The sequence below is a fragment of the Ovis canadensis genome, chromosome 19 (genome assembly GCF_042477335.2).
Source record: "Ovis canadensis isolate MfBH-ARS-UI-01 breed Bighorn chromosome 19, ARS-UI_OviCan_v2, whole genome shotgun sequence".
Classification (NCBI taxonomy): domain Eukaryota; kingdom Metazoa; phylum Chordata; class Mammalia; order Artiodactyla; family Bovidae; genus Ovis; species Ovis canadensis.
Window position 1 is genome coordinate 57,097,296 of NC_091263.1, and position 16,278 is coordinate 57,113,573.

The 16,278-nt window shown below is 38.9% G+C and overlaps 1 protein-coding gene across 13 annotated transcripts in view; it reads left to right on the forward strand.

Moving 5' to 3' along the window:
• The window catches only part of CFAP20DC (CFAP20 domain containing), a 261,668-nt gene that overhangs the window by 22,597 nt on the left and 222,793 nt on the right, over nt 1–16,278 (forward strand). For 2 of the 13 annotated variants that reach the window (XM_069560493.1, XM_069560499.1), the window contains exon 5: nt 576–684. The exons of the other annotated variants lie outside the window; for them this stretch is intronic. The gene's annotated coding sequence lies outside the window, so the exon portion shown is untranslated. The remainder of the gene's footprint in view (nt 1–575; nt 685–16,278) is intronic. 13 annotated transcript variants of the gene reach the window in all.

A 16,278-nucleotide genomic window follows, 5' to 3' on the forward strand; every position in this document is an offset into this window, starting at 1 on the left:
TACCATGCCATTTTTTTCTAAGGTTAAATATTGATTTATAAGGTGGGAAATAAAATATCTCAGCATTGCTTAAAGCCAAATATGACTCTTGATATAGCATAAACAGGGATTTGTAAAGTATAAAATCACTGTATTTTAGAAATTGATGTTTTAGTGTAAAACATTTACAACATTTTAGTGACTCAAGTTTCTGTTACTATGGAGAATCTACAGATCTTACCTAGCTCCCTATTTTTTCTAAATTTATTTTATTGGAATTTAGTTGATTTGCAGTGTTGTGTTAGTTTCTGGTGTACAGCAAAGTGATTCAGTTATACATATATGATAGTTTGCATTGCTCATCTCAAACTCCCAGTCCATCTCTTCCCCACCCCATTGGAAACCACAAGTCTGTTCTCTGTGTCTGTGAATCTGTTTCTTTCATAGATAAGTTCATTTGTGTCTTGTTTTAGATTCTTTATGTAAGTGACATTATATGTATTTGTTTTTCTCTTTCTGATTTACTTCTTTTAGTGTGATAATCTCTAGGTCCATCCATGTTGCTGCAGATGGCATTATTTCATTCTTTTTTGCAGCTGCTGCTGCTGCTAAATCACTTCAGTCATGTCCGACTCTGTGTGACCCCATAGACGGCAGCCCACCAGGCTCCCCCATCCCTGGGATTCTCCAGGCAAGAACACTGAAGTAGGTTGCCATTTCCTTCTCCAATGCATGAAAGTGAAAAGTGAAAGTGAAGTAGCTCAGTCATGTCTGACTCTTACTGACTCCATGGACTGCAGCCCACCAGGCTCCTCCATCCATGGGATTTTCCAGGCAAGAGTACTGGAGTGGGATGCCATTGCTGAGTAGTGTTCTATTGTGTGTGTGTGTGCACGCGCACCATATCTTCATCCATTCATCTGTTTTTGGACTTTTAGGTTGTTTTCATGTCTTGGCATTGTAAGCATTGCTGCAGTGAACACAGAGTGCATGTATCTTTTCAAATTACGTAATGGTTTTGTCTGGTTATATGCCCAGGAGTGGAATTGCTGGATCATATGACAGTTTTATTTTTATTTTCTTGAGGAATCTCTGTACTATTTTCCATAGTGGCTGCACCAGTTTACATTCCCACCAGCAGTGTAGGAGGGTTCCCCTTTCTCCACACTCTCTCCACCATTTACTGTAGACTTAATAACGATGGCTGTTCTGAACCAGTGTGAAGCTGGTACCTCATTGTGGTTTTGATTTGCATTTTCTCTAATAATTAGCAATTCTCACTTCCTATTTTTTTACTAAAGTCAGGAACAAGACAAGGGTGCCCACTTTCACCACTGCTATTCAGCATAGTTCTGGAAGTTTTGGCCACAGCAATCAGAGCAGAAAAAGAAATAAAAGGAATCCAAATTGGAAAAGAAGAAGTAAAACACTCACTGTTTGCAGATGACATGATCCTCTACATGGAAAACCCTAAAGACTCCACCAGAAAATTACTAGAGCTAATCAATGAATATAGTAAAGTTGCAGGATATAAAATCAACACACAGAAATTCCTTGCATTCCTATACACTAATAATGAGAAAGTAGAAAAAGAAATTAAGGAAACAATTCCATTCACCATTGCAACTAAAAGAATAAAATAGTTAGGAATATATCTACCTAAAGAAACTAAAGACCTATATATAGAAAACTATAAAACACTGATGAAAGACATCAAAGAGGACACTAATAGATGGAGAAATATACCATGTTCATGGATGGGAAGAATCAATATAGTGAAAATGAGTATACTACCCAAAGCAATCTACAGATTCAATACAATCCCTATCAAGCTACCAGCGGTATTTTTCACAGAGCTAGAACAAATAATTTCACAATTTGTATGGAAATACAAAAAACCTCGAATAGCCAAAGCAATCTTGAAAAGAAGAATGGAACTGGAGGAATCAACCTGCCTGACTTCAGGCTCTACTACAAAGCCACAGTCAGCAAGACAGTATGGTTCTGGCACAAAGACAGAAACACAGATCAGTGGAACAAAATAGCCCAGAGATAAATCCACACACCTATGGACACCTTATCTTCAACAAAGGAGGCAAGAATATACAATGGATTAAAGACAATCTCTTTAATAAGTGGTGCTGGGAAAACTGGTCAACCACTTGTAAAAGAATGAAACTAGAACACTTTATAACACCATACACAAAAATAAACTTAAATGGATTAAAGATCTAAATGTAAGACCAGAAACTATAAAACTCCTAGAGGAGAACATAGGCAAAACACTCTCCGACATAAATCACAGGAGGATCCTCAATGACCCACCTCCCAGAATACTGGAAATAAAAGCAAAAATAAACAAATGGGGTCTAATTAAAATTAAAAGCTTCTGCACAACAAAGGAAACTATAAGGTGAAAAGACAGCCTTCAGAATGGGAGAAAATAATAGCAAATGAAGCAACTGACAAACAACTAATCTCAAAAATATATAAGCAACTCCTGTAGCTCAATTCCAGAAAAGTAAACGACCCAATCAAAAAATGGGCCAAAGAACTAAATAGACATTTCTCCAAAGAAGGCATACAGATGGCTAACAAACACAAGAAAACATGCTCAACATCACTTATTATCAGAGAAGTGCAAATCAAGACCATAATGAGGTACCATTGCACACCAGTCAGAATGGCTGGGATCCAAAAGTCTACAAGCAATAAATGCTGGAGAGGGTGTGGAGAAAAGGGAACCCTCTTACACTGTTGGTGGGAATGCAAACTAGTACAGCCACTATGGAGAACAGTGTGGAGATGCCTTAAAAAATTGCAAATAGAACTGCCTTATGACCCAGCAGTCCCACTGCTGGGCATACACACCAAGGAAACCAGAATTGGAAGAGACACATGTACCCCAATGTTCATCGCAACACTGTTTATAATAGCCAGGACATGGAAGCAACCTAGATGTCCATCAGCAGACGAATGGATAAGAAAGCTGTGGTACATATACACAATGGAGTATTACTCAGCCATTAAAAAGAATGCATTTGAATCAGTTCTAATGAGGTGGATGGAACTGGAGCCGATTATACAGAGTGAAGTAAGCCAGAAAGAAAAACACCAATACAGTATACTAACACATATATATGGAATTTAGAAAGATGGTAATGATAACCCTGTATGCGAGACAGCAAAAGAGACACAGATGTATAGCACAGTCTTTTGGACTCTGTGGAAGAGGGCGAGGGTGGGATGATTTGGGAGAATGGCATTGAAACATGTATATTATCATGTAAGAAACGAATCGCCAGTCTATGTTCGATACAGGATGCAGGATGCTTGGGGCTGGTGCACTGGAATGACCCAGAGAGATGGTATGGGGAGGGAAGAGGGAGAGGGATACAGGATTGGGAGCACATATACACCTATGGTGGATTCATGTTGATATATGGCAAAACCAATACAGTATTGTAAAGTAAAATAAAAAAAGAAATTAGAGGCAAAGCCAACAGTAAAATTCACAACTTCTGACTCTCTGCCATCTTTTCTTAGTATCATTGCTGCCTTTTAGTGCTCATGTTGGAAAAAGGTCAATATATAGTGTGATTTTATAAGCCTGGTTTCTGATAGTTTTAAGAAGTGAATTGTTTCTACAATTACTTTAGACTCTAAGTTGCAGGAATTTAATTCTGTTAATGTAATTCAGATTTCTACCCCTCCCCCCTCTTCCTTGCCCTCTAAAATTAATCACCAGGAATAAGTCACATTCCATGTTTGGGTCAGGACTAGCAAGGGTGTAACAAATGATAGCAAAACAACTACTTCTTTGAAGGATTATTTCATTGTTAGGGACAGTAGTCTATTTAAGTTATGTCAAGCAAAAATATAGGTTTTAGAAAAACATGGAGAGAGAATATGGAACCTAACAGCAAAAGCTGATATAGGCCTTTTGGGAGATGATAGTTGTCAGCGGCTTCTCTCTTCTCTTCTCTCTCTTTGGCAGCTACTATGTCATCTCTCATTCTGTTTGTAAGTTTGCGTCATTCTTCTGTTTCATCGTATAAACCAGCTTTTTTTATTGCTTGTCATTGTGTACATGCGAAAATAGAGCTGCTAGTACATCCTCCTGTGACCCTATAATCCCAGTACTCATCACTGGCAGACCAGAGATTCAGTCTCTGTATCTCCCAGTTCAGAAGTTTGAAAGATCAGGATTGGTCCTTAACCAATCGTTGGGTTTCATCCAACTGCTTCATCTTTGTTTTTATCTTCAGAGGCTGTAAGCTGGAGCCCATTCCCTAAGAAAAGGGCCTGGGTAGGGCAAGCAGATGGACTGATAGACCTACCGCACTACTGAGTATAGACCCTTAGTAGTCACTTTATAACCTTCTTTATACCACAGTCACCTGCTAGTTACTTCTGCAGATATTCCTGAGTGCTTCTGGGGGTATTTAGGAGTGAATAGTGGCGAGAAGTTTTATTAGAGTCAAATCTGCTTTGATGCCATGATTGTCCTAGCTGATATATTTCATTTACCAGGAATTTTAAAGTTACCTAAATAGTACCTATATGCAGGTCAGGAAGCAACAGTTAGAACTGGACATGGAACAACATACTGGTTCCAAATAGGAAAAGGAGTATGTCAAGGCTGTATATTGTCCCCCTGCTTATTTAACTTCTGTGCAGAGTACATCATGAGAAACGCTGGACTGGAAGAAGTACAAGCTGGAATCAAGATTGCCAGGAGAAATATCAATAACCTCAGATATGCAGATGACACCACCCTTATGGCAGAAAGTGAAGAAGAACTAAAAAGACTCTTCATGAAAGTGAAAGAGGAGAGTGAATAAGTTGGCTTAAAGCTCAACATTCAGAAAACGAAGATCATGGCATCTGGTCCCATCACTTCATGGGAAATAGATGGGGAAACAGTGGACACAGTGGCTGACTTTATTTTGGGGGGCTCCAAAATCCCTGCAGATGGTGATTGCAGCCATGAAATTAAAAGACGCTTACTCCTTGGAAGGAAAGTTATGACCAACCTAGATAGCGTATTGAAAAGCAGAGACATTACTTTGCCAACAAAGGTCCGCCTAGTCAAGGCTGTGGTTTTTCCAGTGATCATGTATGGATGTGAGAGTTGGACTGTGAAGAAAGCTGAATGCCGAAGAAGTGATGCTTTTGAACTGTGGTGTTGGAGAAGACTCTTGAGAGTCCCTTGGACTTCAAGGAGATCCAACCAGTCCATTCTAAAGATCAGCCCTGGGTGTTCTTTGGAAGGACTGATACTAAAGCTGAAACTCCAGTACTTTGGCCACCTCATGCGAAGAGTTGACTGATTGGAAAAGACTTTGATGCTGGGAGGGATTGAGGGCAGGAGGAGAAGGGGACGCCAGAGGATGAAATGGCTGGATGGCATCACCAACTTGATGGACATGAGTTTGGGTAGACTCAGGGAGCTGGTGATAGACAAGGAGGCCTGGCGTGCTGTGATTCATGGGGTCGCAAAGAGTCAGACATGGCTGAGTGACTAAACTGAACTGAACTAAACTGAGATAGTACTGTATAAACTGTCTTAGTTAATCAGGGAAGGCTCAGCTTCATTGCAGTCACTCAAGGACTAAGCCACATTTCTTTAATGCTTCTCTTGCTAAATAGTAGCACTGATTAGAATGGTTTGGTTTATTGAACATCTACAATATGTTAGGTTTGTTTCATATTGTATTTGCCAGGTTTGCTAAGGTGGTTAATACCAATTTCATATATCTCTATCTCACATTGCCTTAGAGCTACAGGTGAGCTGCAGCTCTGATTTAGCTAGAGGTCAACTAAGTGTCTTCTTATTCCAGAGCCTGGATTGAACAAACAGCTCCTGTCTGGAACATGCTGTTCGTGATGCAAAGGCAGAAATGCAGGAACCTGAGCATAACCACACAATCTAATTTAAAGCTTCTGCTCAAATATGTATGGCTCATGTCACTTCGACTTATGTCCATTGGCCAATGCAAGTCATATGGCCATGACTAGAGTCAGTGGAGCAGGGGTTATATACCTCCTACGTGAAAAAGAGACAGTAAATAATTATGGACAATGATAGTATATAATCAAACACAAGCATCTGTCATCTCATTCAATTATCACAACACTCATAAATGTGAATTTCATCACTGTTGTACAGTTTATTAATATAGCAATTACTTGTTGAGCACCTGCCATGTCTTGGACCCTGATCTCTGGGAACTCTCACTGTCCTATTATATTTTGACAGTATGGGTTTATTTTATGTAACATGTTCTAATCTTAGAGATATTCGCACTTTGTTGCACTTTGTTGTTAAACAGTGGATCTCAAACCTTTTTTTTGGTCTCAGGATACCTTTACATTCTTTCCTTCTCCAGGGGATGTTCCCAACCCAGGGATCGAACCTGGGTCTCCCACATTGTAGGCAGACGCTTTTACCATCTGAGCCACCAGGGAAACCCTTAAAAAATTATTGAAAACCCCAAAAGAATTTTTGTCTATATGGATTATATCTCTCAGTATTTACCATATTAGAAATTAAAACTGAGAAATTTAAAACCTATGTATTATTTAAAAATAATAAACCATTGCATGTTAGCATAAGAAACTCTAAATAGCTATAACATAAAATATCTATATTTTGCAAAGTAGAAAAAACAGTGGCATTATTTTATACTTTTTCTAATCTCTTTAATGTCTGGCTAGAATGAAGACAGGAACATTCTTATATTGGCTTCTGCGTTCACTTTCTTATGATATAATACTAATACATCATGTCACCTCTGGAAAGCAATATACTTGTGAGAGAGTAAGAGTGAAAGAGACAGATAACATCTTGGTATTGCTCTTGAAATCGTTTGGCCTCACAGAGCCCCTGAAAGAGCCTTAGAGACCCTCAGAGATGCTTTAAGCACACTTTGAGAATTTCTGTGCTTAAGTGTATTTATGAAAAATACATGACATCCTTAGTTAGTATATTTTCATGGAGCATCACCCTTGTGTTATTCTATTTTATAAGTTACATAACTTTGTTATGTAGGCTTATTGCTAGAAGAATCCACAAATCTCAGTGACTTAACACATTCATGTCTTACTCATATCACAGTCCAGTGTAGGTCGGTAGTAGGGGCTCTGCCCCTCAGCAGTCATTCAGGGACCTTCGCCCCCTAGGACATCAGAGTCTTCTAGTGGATCCTCTCTATCAGGTCAGCAGACAAAGGAAGAGCCTAGAGAATCAAGTATATGAGGTCATGTTCCTCTTGCCAGAATTCATGTACAACCCATCACGGTATTGGAAGCTGAAGAGTGTATCTAGTTGTGTCCAGAAGAAAAGGAAGCAGCACGGTTTGACCAAGACATATTGTCCTCTACCAGAATAAGCAACGAAGTTCTACTAAACAAGTTAAAAGAGAACTTGATTATTTATTGTCAACATTTTTGCCCTATGAAAATTAAGTGGTATGTAGTACAAAGCAGTATTGCCTCATGCTTTGAGAAAAGTTGCAGAGACATGAAATCTAAAATTAATTTTTAAATATTTAAAACTATTTATTTTGAAATAATTTCAAAAGTAAAGCAAAGTTGTACAGAGAACTGCATATTACACCCTTTACCCAGAATCAGCAGTTATTAATATTCTGCCACATTTGCTTTTACTTTTTTCTTTGTGTGTATACTTAAAAGTGGAAGCATATGTGTACATATACATACAGATTCCTCCCCCAAAATTATTTGAGAGTAAAGAGTCTGCAGTGCAGGAGACCTAGATGCAATCCCTGGGTTGGGAAGATCCCCTGGAGAAAGGAATATGTGGGCTCTGGTTGGTAGGTCATTTAGCATGTTCCATCAATTTTGCTACAATTATTCTTTTAGGAGACAAACCCAACATTCTCTGGCCCAATCAGAGCCTTGTTTAGAATGCTGGCCTAGGAACACCATTTCCATCTAGCACCCATGACGTGACCATGAGGATAAAGTTGATCCAGGTGACAAGAAGGGAGAAATAGAAGTTGGTTCATTGATGACTGTTTTGAGCTGTTAAATCAGTCAGCCTTGAAGCCTACCCTACATTTGTGGTTTCCAATTACGTGAGCTATTAATTCCATTTATTAAGTGAGCTAGCTTGGGTTGGTATTCTGTTAACTTTTGACATAAAGAATACCAAGTGATATTCCTAGTAACAAATAGTAATGACTGTGTTGTTTTAAATTTAAAAAATGGTAAGAAAGATGTATGTATAAAACTTTCTCAATGCCCGACAAAAAGAAATGAGTATTAGGGGTTTTTTATTGTTGTTATTTATGTGTTTTCTCAACAGCTTGATGGTAGAACCCTGGCATAGACTACTAAGAAAGGTTAATGTATCACAGTCCACAATGCATATCCCAAGTTCCAGAGGATACATGGGCTTATTTTAGTAGTTAAGTTGTTAACAGTCATGGAGAGGGGCTTTAGATTCATTTGGACTCATTTCAGTTAACCAAACCAACTTGAGTGAATTAAAATATAGTAGTGGAGGCGTCAAATGCCAGGTATTTCGGTGTCATGCGAAGTCCAAGAGCAGTAAGGATCTTTGCATGGCACCCAACACTAAAAACCTTAAGCACTCGCTGTCTTTTTCATCTTGGCTTTTCTTGTGTTTCTGCTTCATTTCCAGTCTAACCAGGCAGTTTCAAATACATAGAGAGAGAATATGATTGTGTTAGTTTGAGTCAAGCATTCTCTCCTGTTCAGTTCAGTTGTGCTCATTGGTGTAAAAATGGTTTTGGAAGACCTATCCCTGAGGGCATGGAGAAGATTTCAGGGGCTGATTCAGAAAGAGACTGCAGAGTTAGCTTCTGAAGAAACATGTATATATGCTACAGCCAGCTGAAAATGGCCCTGTGATGCCTTTCTGTTTCCCTCTCAGGACTCCTGCCCCTCATTTTTAGCCTATATTTCTCTGATTTGAATTCTTGCCAAGATGCTGACTAATAAGACTTTAGGATATGGGTTGTAATCCTTTCCAGGATTTTTTTTTTTTTCAGCAGCATCAACAACCTGGGAGTTTGTTAGACCTACAGATTCCTGGGTTCCACCCCTGAAATACTGAAATAGAAGCTGGGGTCACAACCCAGCAATCCTCCAGGTGATGCTTGAGGCACTTGAAGTTTGAAAACCACTGCCCCCCAAAAGCTGGCCACAACCTGGGGTCTGTCTTCTTCCTGGCATCTCCTCCTAGCTGGGCACAGTGGTGCTGCTTGCATATAGAATCATGGTGAACATTTTCTTGTTGCTGCAAAAGAGAAACCTAGTCTCTGGCCCCTGAAGAGTAAAACAGACTCCTATAGCACAAAGGTTACTGTCCCCAGTTCTGCAGCCTCCATCTCTTCAGGTTATCCCCAAGAGACCTCCATGTGGCGGCATTTTTTGGACATTTTTCTGCCTGTGCACATGAAGCAAGAGTATCCTCTTCTTCCTCCACCTCCCAACTCTCCCTCCTTTCTACTCCTGCTGTTTTCCTCTCTTCCTCTTCTTTTTTCTTTCTTTCCCTCCATCTCTGTTTCCTCTTCCTCTTCCTCATCCTTCCTCTTTCCCTTCTTTTACTTCTCTTTGCCTCTTTTCTCTCCATCTTTCTTTACTCTTATTCTTGCCTTCTACTTCTTTTTTTCTTTTCATGTTTCTTTCTCATTTTCTTCCTTCTTCCTGGTCCTCATTCTCCTCCTGTTCTTCCTCTTCCTCCTCTCACTTCTACTCCTAATGGGGTTAAACTTAAAAAGAGAAGGCTAATGCCTGAAAGCCATAGAAGGTGATATATGCCCTTTCTATAGTTCTAACACCCAGGGCACCTTGAGGATTATCTGGGGCCTGGGCCTGCCTATTTTGCACAGTTCCTCAAGACCTTAACTTTATGCCCTTCAATTCTCAGCTCCCTCAGCCTCCTAGCCTACTCCCCGACCCCAAACCTAGGAATGAACTCTCACTGTCCTGTTATGCCAAATTTTTACTATTTACCTCTAGGATGGAGGTAGGGTGTTGAGAAGCTCTGGTGTTTAGAGTTTGCTAATCTCTGGATGCTGGAAAAGATTGAGGGCAGGAGGAGAAGGGGACAGCAGAGAATGAAATGATTGGATGGCATCATTGACTCGATGGACATGAGTCTGAGCAATTCTGAGGAAGGGGAAGCCTGGTGTGCTGCAGTCCATGTGGTCACAAAGAGTCAGACACGACTGAGTGACTGAACAACAACAAAATCTCTGTAGTACAGATATACTCCTCCTGTGACCACTTTCAAGCTACCAGGTTGACATCACTGAATGCAGAGCTGGGAAAGAAGCTTACAGGAGCCTCTCACAAACCAGTCAAACCTGTTGTAGCACACACTGAGGAGGGCCTTGCTAGCCATGATCCGTATATAGTACAGCTCATTCCCTCATCACTATAGATGTTTGGGACTTAACCATTAATGAATGAATTACTGTAAGTTGAACCATCAGTTGTTTGTTTACTCTTTAACATTCATTTTTTGGGACAGCCATTGGAATAATTAAAAATAGCACAGTATATAATAATTGCCACAACACTGCCTTTTAGTTTAATTAAATAAAATCAACTCTAAATACTTTCAAAATTGCAGCTCTTTCAATGATTTGTCAAACCCTTTTACTTAAGAGTCTGAGCTGTTTCAAGATATCATTATAAATTATAGTACCTTTTGGGTTATATGTAACATGTTTGTTTATGTAACAAAGTTTGAATTAATATTCAGTTAAAATGTAGAATGTCATTCAGTTGCCTTGTCTTCTGTATTTGCATTCTACAGCATTTTTGGTGGATTTTTGTTATTTTTAAGTAGTTTCACATTGTGTTTTATGATATATTTCTTCCTGTAACACTTGCATACAGATGGAAATGTTGGGAATCTAGTTTAAGGCTGATTCTTTTTTTTTTAAATTCTGTTATGTGATTGATCTGGTCAGTGAACAAGAAATTCTTCGAGGCCATCCATCACTCCAGGCAGGAGCTGAGCTAAACCTTCTAACTCACTGCTTTCAGTCAGTCATGCAAGATTCAGGTTATAAATATTGAGTGTGCAAACAACTGTTTAAATTAGCTGTCCTATCTATTTTTATGCAATTTTAGTAGAAAAGCAAGCTGATACATTGTTTAGTGGTAAGAAGTAGAAGATGGTGAATACAGTATTATCTTTCCATACGTCATTGAGTTAATCCTGTTGGCAAATATTGAAAATAGTTAGATCAAATTAATTCTTGTTCCCTTAAGTTAAATTAGAAGTAAGGCAACTGAGCATGTAATTTATGTAGCTTTTTTGGTTTTTATATTCAAACAGTAGTAAGACTGCTAGTAATTGTAAATGTAGCCATCTGTCATAAATATAGTAGCCAATTGTTAAATGCTTAGTTCTGTGAATTTTGTTCTCTTTGCAATAACAAAAATAGCTTAATATTTGGAAAATATTTGGGCAAGAAGGGAAGTAGCATCTGCTTTGCCCTGCCTTTCCTGGTAAGCATCTAGAATATTGAATTTTTGCAGGTGTTTGTTCTTCTGCTACTTGGAGTTGTAACAAGTGTGCATGCTTTCACTGGTGTTGATAAATGCAACAGATAAAATGCCAGCCATTTGTAATAAATCTAGGAGCCTTTTTGTATGTAATGAACTTAGGTAAACTTCCAAAATTTCTCTCTATGTCTTTCTTAAGTTTATTCTTCAAATTATATTATGCTGGCAACATTCTTTCAAGTAGATGACATGTACCTAAACCCACATTAATAATACATGTGAACTGCTTACCAAAGAGGAGTATTTATCTCCCTTTAAAGGCACACGAGGGTGTTCAGCAGCTTATGTCTCTTAGTTGTTGGATTGCAACCTAACAGAAAAGCTGGTCAAGATTTTATGTTACGTTCTCTGCCACACTGTTTGTTGCTTACCCATATCCATCCATCTTTCTCTTTCTTTAATAGAATTTTGATCAGGATAGCCATGACCGTAGCTAAGTAGACTCACCTTCCTAGACTCCCTTTTAGCTAAAGCTGGCCACATTATGGCTAATAATCACAAATGAAGTGCCAGTAGAATTTACTTGGTAGCATTTTAAAAGGTACAGGCTTTTAAAAGGTACAGGCTTAGCTAACTTGCATCTTTGGCACTTTGCTTTTTCCTTGTTTTCTGCCTAAAATATAAATTCAACACATGAAAGTACAACAGCTTTCTTAGGAGAATGAATGTAAAAACTATATACTGAAGATGGCACAAGGGAAAAATGGAGAAGATACCTGGGTCTCTGATGGCTTTGTTGAGCCACTAACCTTCCTGAATTGCCTGTCCTTAGACTTGAAAGGGTAAATAATCCTCATTCTTGTTTAAGCCTCTACTTTTCAAAGTTACTTACAGTCTAACACATTTCTAACTGATACACTTCTCTTTCTAAGTTTTCTAAGTCAGAATGAAATTATGCATTGTTCTCTTAATAAACTTAATACTTGGGAATTATAAAAATAACTTTTATGTGTATCTTCTTGTTAGTATTAGTTACTCCGTCATGTCCGATTCTTTGTGATCCCATGGACTGTAGCCCGCCAGGCTCCTCTGTCTTGGAATTCTGCAGGCAAGAATACTGGAGTGGATAGACATTCCCTAATCTTCCCACCCAGGGACTGAACCCAGGTCTTCTGCTTTGTAGGCAGATTCTTTACCATCTGAGCCACCAAGGGAGCCCATATCTTTGTGAGGAAGTAAGTCGAACTAGAATTGCCATGTTAATAAGCTTTGTTATTGATAAGTGTAACAATGGTAGTAATAATTTTTGTAGTAAAAATCACAATTGCCGGAAAAAGATGAGATAATTTTCTTAATCTCATCCATCAAATCATATTTCCCTTAGTCTTTGATCAGTCTCTATCACCTTTTCTTACCCTGTCCATAGTCAGTTGAAGGCTAATTTATAAATAATTATAATGTAATATTATAAGTCCTAGAAATATTTGTCACAAATATTAATATGATTTTATTATTTCCCTGCTTAAAAGCTTTCCCTAATCTTTGATGTGGTATTAAAGGTTGCTTCATTCTGGCTCTGATTACTTGTTTAATCACATATCCTTCCTTCCTCCTTTCCTTTCTCCCAACATATTTCTCAGCCCTGTCTAAAACCTCAGTCTAAAGCCACTGAATTATTTCTTGTATCTTGAAACTACCGCATACTTTTATTCTGCCATGTCCTTCCTTATCCTTTTACTGCTGTACCCTTTCATATCCGTCTGTGAAATCCCACTCATTCTAAAACACTGAGTTTACTTGTCTTTCTCTCTGAAGCTATCTGTGACTCTTCCAACTTCATATTCTGTGCTTTCCATAATACTCTTTTTACCTTTCTATGATAGCATTTCTTAGATTGGATTATGGTTCTTTACAGATCTGTCTTTCCCAGTAGCCTGTGAGTTCCATGAGGTGCTAGATGAGCTATGTTTTATTTTGCAGCTCCAGTATCTTAAGTTAGTATCTGGAGTGGAATAAATACTCAGAATTTTGGTATGCTTTTATAAAAAGAAAATAAAAAATATAAATGTTCTATACTTCTCATTGAATGCTAGTATTATTTACCTGTTTATTAAATATATCCTTTGAAGGATATGCTGCTGCATTTGTTTTTATTGACTTTTGACTGACTTTCTTGCTTCTTTGCCTGTAATTTTTGGGTTACATACCACACATTGTGTGTTAAGAACAGTAAAGCCTGAAGTAAATAGCCTTTGCCTGCAGAAAAGAGCATGTCCCTTCTTTCAGTCTGGTGAGGGTGTGGGGTTGAGTCAGTCTATGGTTGGGCTGGGGTCATGCTTTTTTTGCAGCTTCAATATGATTCAGTTTGTTACTAATCTTTTGAGGGTAAGGTCAGATCTTTCCCCTCAGCAGGGATTGAGTTCTGACCATCAGCAGATTTAACAGATCAGCAGAAGCATGTCTTTGCCAACTGTGACAGATATCTCTCTGCTTTATAACCTAGGTGTCAGGTCTTTGGGTCACTAGGGGATTTCCATTCTCAGTCCTGCCCCTGGCTTTCTTTATCTCTGAAGAACTTTTTTCTCCTGATGCCTGGCCCAAGCCTACTGAGGAAGGATGCTCTACACTCTGAAGGCTTCGACTCCCTTAGAAAGGTCTCTGTTCTCCTGGACACCAGTAGCCTCCATCACATGAAATCCCAGAGTGCCTTAGATGAATTTCCACTTCTCTGCTCCGCCCTCTACGTTCAGAGCACTACCCCCAAGCAATTGTGAAAACCATGGGAAAAACTTGGCAGGTAAAAAGAGGCTTGCTTTGTAGTGGGGCTTCTCTGAATTCTGATTCATCCTTTCAGCCTGCATGCAGCTGGTAAAAAACAGGCTGGGTTCTCCTTACCCCCAACCACAGCCAATGTTTTGTCTCCCTTCGAACCTGCTAGAAATAAAACAGCCATGGGTCTCTCCTTTCCTCTGATGGGCTCATTTACTTCTGGAATTTAGTTCGTACGGGTCTTTTTGCATCCTCAGATCTCTGATGGATATATATATATATATATTTTTAATGGTTTTTGTTTACCAAACTTGTTTTGGTTACTGGAGTGAAGGTGAGGATCTTTTGCCACTTTATACATCCTAGCCTCCCTTCCCCACTTCCACTTGTCCATCCATCCATGCTTATGTGTGTGTATGTACACAAGTAATTATTATTTAATGTAGGAATATTGTATATACTTTTATTGATGAAAAACACTATATCTTATGTATCATCTTCCTTTCTCTGTGTCCCCAAATTATCAAAATTATTTTTCTTGTTATTGTATCTATTGCATGTAGAAGGAAATAGTTTCAGCTTTCCCAAGGAAATAAATTATTTTCAGTGAAAATCACATTTGTTTTACCACCTTTGGTGTCTTGGATATTTTGCAGATGAGGATTTACTGGTTTGTGATGTCTTTTAGGCTTCATCAAAATCTAGAATTAGAATAATCACCACTTAAATTTGATTAGTTCACAAATAATGTGGTCTCTATTGACCACAAGGAAGATTAAGTCAGATGAAAATATTTAATTAACATATTGAAACTTTCATGACAATAAGTGCTAATGATAGTTTTATGACAGTTATTACCTGCCTAGTAATAGAGAGGTGGGATGTTAAACATGATGCTATCAGTATTATTTCATATCAGTTGGGTTTATCTCAAGTGACTAAAGTGATATAAAAATGACTGACTACAAACATGAAGTTTAATTCATATCAAATTTACATAAGAACAAAATTTTAAAATTATTTGAGAGCAAAATTTATACATGATGATATATTATGTATGCTATAGTCTCTTAAGAGAGAGGTATTCACCACAGAACACAGTATTGTATAAATGACTTAGTATCAGTTAGCTCTTTTTACCTAACCAACCATTGCAAGATTCGGTGGCTGACAAGTATTATGTATTATTTTCATGTATCTGCAGGGTGGAGTGGAGTCGGCTACTCTTGGCTGGGCTTGCCTGGGCCACTATGCTTGAAGCCATGCTGGCAGGTGGCCCCTGCAAACCTCTGTTATGCTGCAGCAGGAGGGCTCTGTCATCTCCTGCAGGGAATAGGAGTGGTGGGCTTGGCCACCTGCCATAATGACACACGAGCTTAGGCAGAACAAAGAGGAGCATACATTGAGCCTGAAACAGGCAAAGATAAACCCAAAAAGGTGACACGTTCAGTACAGGAAGTGATGTTTTTTTATTTTTTTGTAAGGAAGTATTCCAGGCCCAAGGCCCATTCTTGTGCAGCCTCAGTTCAGTTCAGTCGCTCAGCCATGTCCGACTCTTTGCGACCCCATGAATTGCAGCACGCCAGGCCTCCCTGTCCATCACCAACTCCCTGAGTTCACTCGAACTCACATCCATCGAGTCAGTGATGCCATCCAGCCATCTCATCCTCGGTCATCCTGTTCTCCTCCTGCCCCCAATCCCTCGCAGCATCAGAGTCTTTTCCAATCAGTCAACTCTTCTCATGAAGTACTTCTCCAAAGTACTGGAGTTTCAGCTTTAGCATCAGTCCTTCCAAAGAAACACCCAGGGCTGATCTCCTGGGTGTAGAATGGACTGGTTGATCTCTTTGCAGTCCAAGGGACTCTCAAGAGTCTTCTCCAACACCACAGTTCAAAAGTATCAATTCTTCAGCACTCAGCTTTTTTCACAGTCCAACTCTTATATCCATACATGACCACAGGAAAAACAGCCTTGACTAGACAGACCTTTGTTGGCAAAGTAATGTCTCTGCTTTG